General features: G+C 37.4%; 1 protein-coding gene across 2 annotated transcripts in view; it reads right to left on the reverse strand.

The window, feature by feature from the left end:
* LOC138364932 (uncharacterized) overlaps positions 1-7,744 on the reverse strand; it is a 98,087-nt gene extending 90,343 nt beyond the window's left edge. Inside the window, exons 1-3 of one of the 2 annotated variants that reach the window (XR_011228627.1) lie at positions 7,589-7,744; positions 6,853-6,930; positions 3,699-3,805 (exon numbers count right to left, since the gene is read on the reverse strand). The gene's annotated coding sequence lies outside the window, so the exon portion shown is untranslated. The remainder of the gene's footprint in view (positions 1-3,698; positions 3,806-6,852; positions 6,931-7,588) is intronic. The other variant, XR_011228628.1, reaches the window with a different exon arrangement.
* Positions 7,745-13,618: the final 5,874 nt, after the last annotated feature.

Genomic DNA, 13,618 nt, shown 5'->3' on the forward strand with positions numbered 1-13,618 from the left:
ATACAATGAAGGTACACAAACATTCATACCCAAACAAAGCAAAATGCTAGGTAAGAACAAAGCATTTGGCCCGTAGGAGAAAGGAGATACCCACAAGACTAGAATACAAGTCATTAACAAGCATGCAAGTATAATACATAATACATGCAGACATATATATAATCCAAAAAAATGTCAAATTTACGTACTTATTATTACATTACAAATATCCAAGGTTTTGAAGACACGTTTCCTCTTGCGCCCAACGAGTGAATACTGAGACCAGACCCCATAGGTCCCTATCCTCCTCATCATTCGTCTCACTGTGTCTCCACAGCTTGCACCGCCCATTTGAGACAGCGTCTGGACCTGTTAAAATAATGCATAAGCTGTAAGGTAATAGAGAATAATATATATCTTTCAATCTCAACATTAGATTTTCTAATTTCCAACTGTATTAAATAAATAGCATTAAAATATTTTCCTTCTTAACTATTACAAAAATCAACGAATTTGAGTAACTTTTGCTTTTGTTTTATTTGTACCTTAAACATAACACTGAACAATCAATTATGTGCCACCCCACCTTCCTTCATCTGCAAAAAAACTAATCAAAAGACATATGTACAAGGCTAAAAAAATTCAGCAACACTTACCATACTCAGGCTAAAAGAATTAAGCAACACTTACCATACTCTTTTTATATTCACTGTTAACTTTTAGCTCATGTGACAGACTTTCCACTTGCTCAACAGTTTCAAGTGGGGATGGAAGAATGTCTTCCAGGATTGGTATATCTCCATGTGTTTTTGACATATGGGTTTCCGTCATTTTGACAATATTCAGGATATCCCCTGATAAAAATGTCAATTTTGATAATTCCTTCATCATGTATTCCATTATGCCAAAACCATAATCATAATCATCTGTATCAAACCTTATTACAGGTAAAACCAGTAGGCAGTCTACTGTATTTTATCAAACCGTTATTAGTATAATAGATCTCGTAATAATTTTGCAAAAATAATGGCATTTACTATTTTTAAAAGATTATTAGCAAATTTACAGAAATGGTGCATTCGGAAGACAAAACCAATTTTTCACTTTTGACAATTGAGCACCTGCTACATCCAGATTCTAGGGAGGAAAGGAAGGACGATCTTACTGGATCCCATAGCCTCTCCGAGGCACAAACCAGGCTTTTACACAAACCCCCCCCCCCCTGCACCCGAGCTTTTTAAAATAGTAAATGCCACTATTTTTGCAAAATTATTACGAGATCTATTATTCTAGAGAATAATGCATATAAATGCATATATGCATATAAATACAAAAGTAAATCAAATCTTATCCTTGTATAATATACAAGCTGATGTGAGATCCCTGTCTACAGGTGGACTGGAACTATTATCCAGTAGGCAGTCTACTGTATTTTATCAAACCGTTATTAGTATAATAGATCTCGTAATAATTTTGCAAAAATAATGGCATTTACTATTTTTAAAAGATTATTAGCAAATTTACAGAAATGGTGCATTCGGAAGACAAAACCAATTTTTCACTTTTGACAATTGAGCACCTGCTACATCCAGATTCTAGGGAGGAAAGGAAGGACGATCTTACTGGATCCCATAGCCTCTCCGAGGCACAAACCAGGCTTTTACACAAACCCCCCCCCCCCTGCACCCGAGCTTTTTAAAATAGTAAATGCCACTATTTTTGCAAAATTATTACGAGATCTATTATTCTAGAGAATAATGCATATAAATGCATATATGTATATAAATACAAAAGTAAATCAAATCTTATCCTTGTATAATATACAAGCTGATGTGAGATCCCTGTCTACAGGTGGACTGGAACTATTATCCAGTAGGCAGTCTACTGTATTTTATCAAACCGTTATTAGTATAATAGATCTCGTAATAATTTTGCAAAAATAATGGCATTTACTATTTTTAAAAGATTATTAGCAAATTTACAGAAATGGTGCATTCGGAAGACAAAACCAATTTTTCACTTTTGACAATTGAGCACCTGCTACATCCAGATTCTAGGGAGGAAAGGAAGGACGATCTTACTGGATCCCATAGCCTCTCCGAGGCACAAACCAGGCTTTTACACAAACCCCCCCCCCCCCCTGCACCCGAGCTTTTTAAAATAGTAAATGCCACTATTTTTGCAAAATTATTACGAGATCTATTATTCTAGAGAATAATGCATATAAATGCATATATGCATATAAATACAAAAGTAAATCAAATCTTATCCTTGTATAATATACAAGCTGATGTGAGATCCCTGTCTACAGGTGGACTGGAACTATTATCCAGTAGGCAGTCTACTGTATTTTATCAAACCGTTATTAGTATAATAGATCTCGTAATAATTTTGCAAAAATAATGGCATTTACTATTTTTAAAAGATTATTAGCAAATTTACACAAATGGTGCATTCGGAAGACAAAACCAATTTTTCACTTTTGACAATTGAGCACCTGCTACATCCAGATTCTAGGGAGGAAAGGAAGGACGATCTTACTGGATCCCATAGCCTCTCCGAGGCACAAACCAGGCTTTTACACAAACCCCCCCCCCCCCCCTGCACCCGAGCTTTTTAAAATAGTAAATGCCACTATTTTTGCAAAATTATTACGAGATCTATTATTCTAGAGAATAATGCATATAAATGCATATATGCATATAAATACAAAAGTAAATCAAATCTTATCCTTGTATAATATACAAGCTGATGTGAGATCCCTGTCTACAGGTGGACTGGAACTATTATCCAGTAGGCAGTCTACTGTATTTTATCAAACCGTTATTAGTATAATAGATCTCGTAATAATTTTGCAAAAATAATGGCATTTACTATTTTTAAAAGATTATTAGCAAATTTACACAAATGGTGCATTCGGAAGACAAAACCAATTTTTCACTTTTGACAATTGAGCACCTGCTACATCCAGATTCTAGGGAGGAAAGGAAGGACGATCTTACTGGATCCCATAGCCTCTCCGAGGCACAAACCAGGCTTTTACACAAACCCCCCCCCCCTGCACCCGAGCTTTTTAAAATAGTAAATGCCACTATTTTTGCAAAATTATTACGAGATCTATTATTCTAGAGAATAATGCATATAAATGCATATATGCATATAAATACAAAAGTAAATCAAATCTTATCCTTGTATAATATACAAGCTGATGTGAGATCCCTGTCTACAGGTGGACTGGAACTATTATCCAGTAGGCAGTCTACTGTATTTTATCAAACCGTTATTAGTATAATAGATCTCGTAATAATTTTGCAAAAATAATGGCATTTACTATTTTTAAAAGATTATTAGCAAATTTACACAAATGGTGCATTCGGAAGACAAAACCAATTTTTCACTTTTGACAATTGAGCACCTGCTACATCCAGATTCTAGGGAGGAAAGGAAGGACGATCTTACTGGATCCCATAGCCTCTCCGAGGCACAAACCAGGCTTTTACATAACCCCCCCCCCCCTGCACCCGAGCTTTTTAAAATAGTAAATGCCATTATTTTTGCAAAATTATTACGAGATCTATTATACTAATAACGGTAAATAAATAATAAATAGTAAATAAATCAAAATCAGTTACATTATTTTATCTTATTCATAGCATAAATGTTCTCGAAGATTACTAAAAAGAAATTGAATTAGACTACAGCAAATTGGCAAACTTTACCTTGTATCTGTTTCCACCGAGTTTGTTTGGGGCGTTCTTCAACATATCAGCAATACTTGTCTCAACATCTCTTTCAGTTGCATTAGTGTGGGTGTTGATACAGGCTTCTGGAAATTTATAAGAATTAATTAATATATATAATTATAATTCACTTTGCTATTCCCCATTCCACAGTCCTCTCGTCCTTCCCACTTCCCTGTCCCCACATCATCCCCACTATTCCCACTTCCCTGTCCCATCGTCCTCCTTACCATTTTCCCCTCCCCTGTCCTTCTTCCTCCCCCACCATCTCCCATTCACCTGTCCCTTTGTCCTCCCCAGCATTCCCCTGTCCCCACCATCCCCAACTCCCCAGTCCCCTCGTCCTCCCCACCATTACCCTCTCCTCTGTCCCCTCGTCTTCCCCACCATACCCCCCTCTCGTCCTCCCCACCATTCCAAACTACCTCATCCGATGCATTCTATAATGGTCTGATGCTTCCATCAGAAAATTGGGAACATCAAATGATCTGATATTCCCATCACTGAAAAATAAGAACAGCTAAAAAAATGAAATGAAAAAAATAAAAAAATAAACTATACTCATGAAATGAACAGTATGGTAAACAACACAGCTCAATTTCAATGCAATGTCACACAAAATTATTAAATCGAAATGAAAATAAATTGAAATCTATGAAAATTCAAATTATCAATACAATCGGAAATATTGAAATAATATCGCAACATAATATAGTGTGGGTTGCTCTTACGTGCAACAGACGGTGCTGTTTTTCAAAAAAGGCATGGTTTTACCTGTCACAAGTGTGGCATCTATACTTATACTCACGAAATGAACGGTATGGTAAACAACATAGCTCAATTGCAATGCAATGTCACAATAACATTTAATAACAATAATAACAATAACATTTAAATATACTTTAAGATATAATCTAGAAGAAAATAAGAACATTGAAACGGTTCATGAACTCGATTTCAATAAAGGACACTATGGGGAACTTTGAAAAACAGTTAATGAGTATAATTAGACAGACTTGTTGCTAGGCAGAGGAGTAAATAATGAGATATATGGCAAATTTTGCAAAATATACGGCACACAAACATTCATACCCAAACAAAGCAAAATGCTAGGTAAGAACAAAGCAGTTGGCCCGTAGGGGAAAGGAGATACCCACAAGACTGGAATACAAGTCATTAACAAGCACACAAGTACTACACTACACAACAACCGCACTACTACCAGAACTGGACGAATCACTACCAAAACAACACATTGCACATCACTACCAAAACAACACAACACAACACAAGCATTGGCAAAGAATTATAGACCAGTTGCACTAACATCCCACATAATAAAATTATTTGAGAGTGATCAGGAGTCAGATTACTAGTTTTATAGAGACCAATGACCTCCACAATCCAGGCCAACAAGGATTTAGAGCAGTTTCTATGATCGAGCCACTGAGATCTATAAAGAATTCTGATCAAGAAAGAGATCTAGGGGTGGTTTTAGATAGAAAACTATAACCTGAGGATCATATTAAGAACATTCTGCGAGGGGCCTATGCTACACTTTTTAACTTTAGAATTGCTTTTAAATACATAGGTCAAAAAGTTTTAAAAGTTTTAAAAGTTTTTTAAACCTCTCGTGTATCATGAGTGTGTTAAAGCATCAGATGGTGCATTCAGATGATGAATATTACCTAGTTCCTTCATCTGGGAAGAATGAACACATATTGGTGCATTCGGATGATAAAAACTAACTACTGTAGTTTAATTGATCAACAGACTGTATATCATATGCAGACTGTATGTGGATCTGCGGGCCACTCCAAACAACAGCCTGGTGGACCAAGCTCCACCAGGGCTAAAGCACAAAGTGATATAGATGTGATAGAGAAACTAGGTCAAATGGAGGAGTAGGTCTGTATATTAAACAGCACCTGACGTGCACAGAGCTACTAAACTCAATGTGGTGGTAGAGTGGTGGGGGGGGGGGGAAACATTGCAGAAAAAAACAAAAATACAATTTGGTCAACAAAACAGCATTGTTTAAAATAGAAGACATGGGTTGTCATTTTGGGGGTAAGGTAGGTTACATTGAGTTAATTAGTTAGTACTTAGTTTTTATCTTAAACTGGTTGGGAGAGGTACAGTGTTGCTGTGCTGGTGAAAGAACACCTAAAGGTAAATTAAATAATGATTGCGAATCCACAAGAAGTTGACATAATATCGCTAGAGATCTGCAATCAGGATGATAAACTTTCCTTAAAGAATTTGACAAACACTTGCTGATAGGACATGAAGTAAATGAAATGTATGTCAAGTTTTGTGAAATATATGATAAAAGCACAACAAAATTTGTACCAAAGGAGAGATGCAGAACTAGGAAAAGGGGTTTGTTCAACAGAAATTGCGAGAGGGCCTGAGACCCAAACACACACAAATGGAATCAATATATAGCAAGAGGCCAAACCCCCAAACATACAAGCGATGCAAAGATGCGAGAAACAGCAGCAGCATTAAGGAGAGGGACTTAAGGACCATAAATAAAGTGTGAAAATAAACTCGAGTAAATTTTTTTAACTACTCTCGACAGTGAAGAAAAACAAATATTCAGACGATTTGTGTTAGAATCATTAATCTTACACTTTCGGTCATATTCAACAACACAAATACATACACACACATTCCTGTTGCTGTAGCAAGTGAAGAATTACACACACAGATCACAATAACGTGATGCATCAAATGAACAAATCCACAAGGGCCGTGACGAGGATTCGAACCTGCGTCCGGGAGCATCCCAGACACTGCCTTAATCGACTGAGCTACAACAGGGTAAAAGGGTTGAAACCGAAGTTCTACTGAACTTACTGGATCCCATAGCCTCTCCGAGGCACAAACCAGGCTTTTACACAACCCCCCCCCCCCCTGCACCCGAGCTATGTCAACAGGCCGTTCTCCCTCTTCGCCCTTCCGAATGCACCATATCAGTAAATTTTTTAATAATCTTTTAAAAATAGTAAATGCCACTATTTTTGCAAAATTATTACGAGATCTATTATTCTATAGAATAATGCATATAAATGCATATATGCATATAAATACAAAACATAAATACAAAAGTAAATGTAAATAATTTTACCTTGCACCTAGATCCACCAAGCCTGTATGGCGCGCGTTTCAGTACTTCGGAAATCTAGAACTATCTTGAATCTCTAATCTGCAATGAAACAATACATATTATTGCACTTACCAAAACATGGATGAATGTAGAAAATACAGAACTATTAGCTGAATATCAAATAAATGGATTTAATCTATTTCACACAGATAGATATATTACACCGTGTATATTAGGTAATACCTAACATACACGCCTCCACACACACTACATTTGAAATGTAGTCTCAAAAAGACTACATTTCAACAGCAAAGATTACTCCATAAAAAAATAATTAAATTATTGACCAACATGAGAGAGGGTTAGCCAACATGAGGGTTGTGTTGATTGCCTGAAAATATTTAAATTGTGTAATGTATTGAATGGCATTTTTCAAGTTACAACATTTTTTAAATTACTGAACTAGGTTCTAGGCTTTGCTAGGCTTAATTCAATTATTACAGATAAGCCTAACCTAGCCTAGAACCCAGTGGGTTCTCTTCCTATTGGGGAGTGTTGTACATGCCTCGCCTCCACATACACACTAGCACAGCCAGGCCTCGCCTCCACATTTAAACCAACCAAGCCCACAAATACGTTAACATGGACCAGCATTACACCGTCTAACATACTCTGTCAGATGTAACAACTAAATTTGTGAATTCAAGACCAAATCTATTGTATAACACAGTGTTAGTACGAGAAAAACATTACTTACATTCGAAGCCGTGTTTTAAAATGGCGGCGGTCTTGTACTGACGCTCCAAACTGTGTGTTCGTTTGCGTATGATGAACGTGTGACAATTTACTACAACAATTATTTAATTATTCTTATTCTTTATTTTAATATTTTTAGGGTACATGAAATTTCAAACTTATTTGCACACAATAATATAATTGCATTGTCATAACCTTTATATATTACGGAAAATACGATGACATGAACGAAGTCAAAGTGAAGTTGAAGTCAAAGTCATTCGCCGAACGTATTAGTCATTTTTTTTCATACATACATAGTTGATTTACAAACATAATGTTGACGTACATAATGTTTCATACATACATAGTTGATTTACAAACATAATGAATGACGTACATACAATAATAATGTCAGGACAGTGATATAATTATAAACTTTCAAAGCACTGTATCGCCCATGTGTCGTCTTGTCACCAATACTGGGTAACAGTTCCGCCACTTCCCACACTCTTGCGGGTGGGCAGCGACCATTATTCTACGTTTATATTCATATCACCGTGTTGGGAATTTCATTGCGAGTACATTGATACCAAAATTAACGCTGTAGGACAAGTGTGGAAGTGATAACAATCCCAAGAGTAAAAACATTTTGTTGCTCTTGGGCACTCACGGCGAGTCATCTACGTAGGTATTTATTGGGTGCTGGTATTCATATAACTTTTGGTGACCGTTTTTGCTGATTTTCTTCTAGAGAATGTTATTGCGAACACGTTGGTACCAAAATGAAATACATAGCTCGAGAACTAAGGTCAGGAGAGTAAAAAGAGTATACACATTTTTGTTTTGACGCTTAATTAAGGTTATTGTGAGTACTCATCGCCTGCCTAGAAACTGGAACTAGTAATTCCATCTATCATACATATCATACAAGAGGAGCCACACATCTATGGATCATCCAATAAAATCAGCAGACTTCTAGATGTTACTACTGCTCGGCTTAGACTCGGTTACAAGTATCTCTGGGAATTCTCATTATCTGCTGATGTAGACCTGACCAAATGTAAACTGTGTCAACAAAATTATTCGCACACCCTCCGTCACTATGTGATGGAGTGCGAAAAGATACATGAATTTAGAGACAATTCTATAACCAATGTTCCAGCGATGTGTCAATATTTCATTCAAAATGATCTGCTACCAGAAATTTTAGCCAAATATCCCCAGTTTGCTAACTGTAGATAACAACTAAGTGATTGTAACCTATCCACCGCTGCCCACTGGATGGGGGACGGTGTGCAGGACAAACATATAAATTTTGATACTAGCTCTCCACATATGTCAGTTGCTTAATTTAGAACCTGTACTTGAGGTCGATCTCGAACCCATTGTTGATGTGATGACTTATATTGAATTTTGTAACTATATCATCAAGATTGTAACCAGCTTAGCTAAATGTAGTGTGGGGTTCAGTCCCTAAGCCCATATATGTGCCTCTCTAACCATTTAGGTTACAGGGCAAAAACATAAAAACAAAGGTAACTGCAGAAGGCCTATTGGCCCATACCAGGCAGCTCCTATCTATAACAGATAAACACTAAGTACTACCTAATTAACTCAATGTAACCTACCAACCTAACCCCCAAAATGTCAATCCATATCTTTTATTTTAAACAATGCTGTTTTGTTGACCAAATTGTATTTTTACTCTTTTTCTGTCATGTTTCTCCCACCCCTGTTTTTTCCCTTTTTTCTTATTTTTTCTCAACATAATTCATACTTTAATTATGCGGATCAGGACATCACCTGATCAAACACATCAAACATCGTTTGACCACCATCAAACACACACATTTCGTGTGTGTTTGACGCTCACTGATATGTACCAGCGTTGTTTTATATATGGTGCTATTCTATCTTACGCTTTGTTGCTCTTTTTTACCTACGGGCTCATAGAACATTCTATTGCGAAAACATTGGCACAAAAATGAATGACGTACATACAATAATAATGTCAGGACAGTGATATAATTATAAACTTTCAAAGCACTGTATCGCCCATGTGTCGTCTTGTCACCAATACTGGGTAACAGTTCCGCCACTTCCCACACTCTTGCGGGTGGGCAGCGACCATTATTCTACGTTTATGTTCATATCACCGTGTTGGGAATTTCATTGCGAGTACATTGATACCAAAATTAACGCTGTAGGACAAGTGTGGAAGTGATAACAATCCCAAGAGTAAAAACATTTTGTTGCTCTTGGGCACTCACGGCGAGTCATCTACGTAGGTATTTATTGGGTGCTGGTATTCATATAACTTTTGGTGACCGTTTTTGCTGATTTTCTTCTAGAGAATGTTATTGCGAACACGTTGGTACCAAAATGAAATACATAGCTCGAGAACTAAGGTCAGGAGAGTAAAAAGAGTATACACATTTTTGTTTTGACGCTTAATTAAGGTTATTGTGAGTACTCATCGCCTGCCTAGAAACTGGAACTAGTAATTCCATCTATCATACATATCATACAAGAGGAGCCACACATCTATGGATCATCCAATAAAATCAGCAGACTTCTAGATGTTACTACTGCTCGGCTTAGACTCGGTTACAAGTATCTCTGGGAATTCTCATTATCTGCTGATGTAGACCTGACCAAATGTAAACTGTGTCAACAAAATTATTCGCACACCCTCCGTCACTATGTGATGGAGTGCGAAAAGATACATGAATTTAGAGACAATTCTATAACCAATGTTCCAGCGATGTGTCAATATTTCATTCAAAATGATCTGCTACCAGAAATTTTAGCCAAATATCCCCAGTTTGCTAACTGTAGATAACAACTAAGTGATTGTAACCTATCCACCGCTGCCCACTGGATGGGGGACGGTGTGCAGGACAAACATATAAATTTTGATACTAGCTCTCCACATATGTCAGTTGCTTAATTTAGAACCTGTACTTGAGGTCGATCTCGAACCCATTGTTGATGTGATGACTTATATTGAATTTTGTAACTAGCTCATCAAGATTGTAACTTGCTTAGCTAAATGAATTGTGGGGTTCAGTCCCTGAGCCCATTATGTGCCTCTGTAACCCTTTCCACAACCGCCCACAAGATGGGTATGGGGTGCATAATGGGGTGGGGTGTCTTGGCCAAACGTGCCACATCAAAACCACAAGTTGACATTGAATGTGAATTAACAATGAGACAAGTAAGATTTATACTAATACATTTATACTAACTCTGTTGAGCGTTGACCATTTATACATCAAATCTGTTGATGTGAGCACTTTAGTTTAGTCTGCCGTTTAAAGAAAAAAAGAGCATATCAATGGTATATCACAGAAAACGAATTTATCATAAACTCATGTATTTGTCTTATCATATTGAACTGCATTCATATTTTTAATATATAACAATATGAATATACAAATTTCTGTAAATCCCCTACCTTGTTGGAATCTGTGGAAATGAATGAGCAAATGTGCTGGCTGAAGGCGCTGAAGGAAACCACATTGGTTTCATTTTGGATACAAATGTCCATGGAAATTCAAAATGGAAACTAATTATATAGTTGAACCTGCAGAGACGAGTTTAAGAATCTGTGTTGAGAGTGATGGACACAGCCTTCACAATTATACTTCAGAGAATGTAAACATCTAAGAGTCATTAGAAATATGTGTAGAATAATAAACCCTACATTGTTTGAGTTAGGGAAAACACCATTTGTGATATATAGATACTATAGCTGTTCCTAAAGATTCACCCTTTTTTGCACCAGCAAGATAACATATAAGATTTTAAGAGTTGACGAATGTTAATATTCTTGTTTGATAAACTGTGAACTTGAGACATAGTTAATAAGAACATATTAACACAACAAAATGTTTTCAAAATCCTTAACACCACTTTCCAGCAACTTATATAATTTATATAAATTATTTTAGAGAATAATACATAAATTATATATTTAAACATGATATAGTGTTTAGTGGAATGTATAAGGAGTCAAATTGTGTTAAAAAGAGCAATTTTTAGAAAATTTGGAAAAATACTTTTTTCTGTTCAAATTATAACTAAATGGATTATAAAGGTTTCACTCAGCCAATATATATCATTCACAATTTATTAATGAATTTTACAAAAAAACACCATAAATTTTATATTTAAACATGTAAAAACTATTTGTTTTACATTTGGAAGAAAATAATTGTAGAAAAACAATTTATAATTAAACCTTTGTGTTTGGATTTTTTGAGTAAAAGTTTCTCAAAGGCTCTCCTGCACCATTCTCAATGCAAATCATTCCCACACCTATGGCAAGAGATAGGCGAACGTTGTGTAGATGATTTGTGTTTGCTGGGAGGGCCCCAGGCCCATTGCACTAACCAATGTTTCCATTTCCAGTGAGAGAGGGGATGATTGTTCTGGGGACCCAACTAATCTCACTTTCAATAATTCTAGTTCTGTGAATGCTGTGGAGGAGGGACTGTCCCATTTGCAGATGGCCCAACGTGAAGAGGTGCAGTCGTTGGTTGATGAATTCTCCAGTCTGTTCGGGGAGGTCCCGACCCAGACTGATGCCATTTGCCATGAATTCGAGTTGACGGACTACACTCCCATTCGCCTTCAACCCTATCGGATGAGTCCAGAAAAGAAGGCCATCGTACGGAAGGAGGTCGACTTCTTGCTCCAGCACGGCCTCATCCGGCCGAGCCAGGGCTCTTGGTGCTCGCCCTGCCTTTTGGTCCCCAAACCAGACGGCTCCTGGCGATTATGCACCAACTATCGGCAGCTCAACAAGGTGACCATTGTGGATGCCTATCCGCTGCCCCTCCTCGAGGACTGCATCGACGAGTTGGGAAATGCCAAGTACGTTTCGAAATTCGACCTCTCGAGGGGGTATTATCAAATCCCACTCACTGAACGTGCTAAACAACTAACTGCGTTCGTGACACCCGAGGGTGTTTTTGAGTATCAAGTGTTACCATTCGGCTTGCGTAATGCCCCTGCCACGTTCCAGAGACTCATGAACTCTCTGCTCGCTAAGGTGCCAAATTGTCGGGCGTATTTAGATGATATCGTGCTTTTTGACAGTAATTGGGCTGACCACATAGCTAGGTTACGCCAGTTGTTTGCAATCTTGAAAAGGGCAAATCTTACCTTAAATGCTAAAAAGTGTCATTTTTGCCAAGGCACAGTGACGTACCTCGGTTATGAAGTGGGCCAAGGAAAAGTGTTACCTCGGCAAGATAAAATCAGTGCCATTCTGGAGTATCCAGTACTAAAGTCTAAAAAGGACGTTCAAAGATTTATCGGTATGTGTGCGTACTATCGACGTTTTTGTCAGAACTTTTCCAGTGTTGCCACTCCTCTCACAGACTTGTTGCGGAAAGCCGTTAAATTTAAGTGGTCATCAGACTGTGCAGAGGCATTTAAAAATTTGAAATTGATCTTAGCTTCCGCCCCAGTGCTTGCTAGTCCAAGGTTCGATCGACCGTTTAAAATTCATGTGGACGCGTCTGACTCGGGTGCTGGTGCAGTGTTGTTGCAAACTGGGGATGATCAAGTGGAACACCCAGTATATTATTATTCTGTGAAATTCGACAAGGCGCAACACAATTATTCAGTGGTAGAAAAAAGAGGCATTGGCGCTAGTGTTAACATGTAAAAAGTTCGAAGTTTACCTCACAGGTAATATAGTGGAAGTGTACACAAACCATAACCCACTAGTCTTCCTAACTCAGATGAAGGGTAAGAATAAACGCATCCTCAGGTGGGCGTTGTACCTACAGGACTTCAATCTTTCCATTACCCACCTACCGGGCCGACTCAACGTGATGGCCGACGCTTTATCCAGGTTGCCGGAATAACATTCATCTAGGCCACAGGGAGCCATTTACCAACTGTCATGCTTTAGTTATTTTTTTTTTAGGTTCTCCTGTGACATTAAATATTCCGTGTCCAATTTATTTACTTCCCTGTTTTTTTTTTGTGTTTTTTTTCTTTCAGAGAACTCCTTTGTATTTTTCTTGCAGAGAAA

The sequence above is a fragment of the Procambarus clarkii genome, chromosome 15, assembly GCF_040958095.1.
Source record: "Procambarus clarkii isolate CNS0578487 chromosome 15, FALCON_Pclarkii_2.0, whole genome shotgun sequence".
Taxonomy (NCBI): domain Eukaryota; kingdom Metazoa; phylum Arthropoda; class Malacostraca; order Decapoda; family Cambaridae; genus Procambarus; species Procambarus clarkii.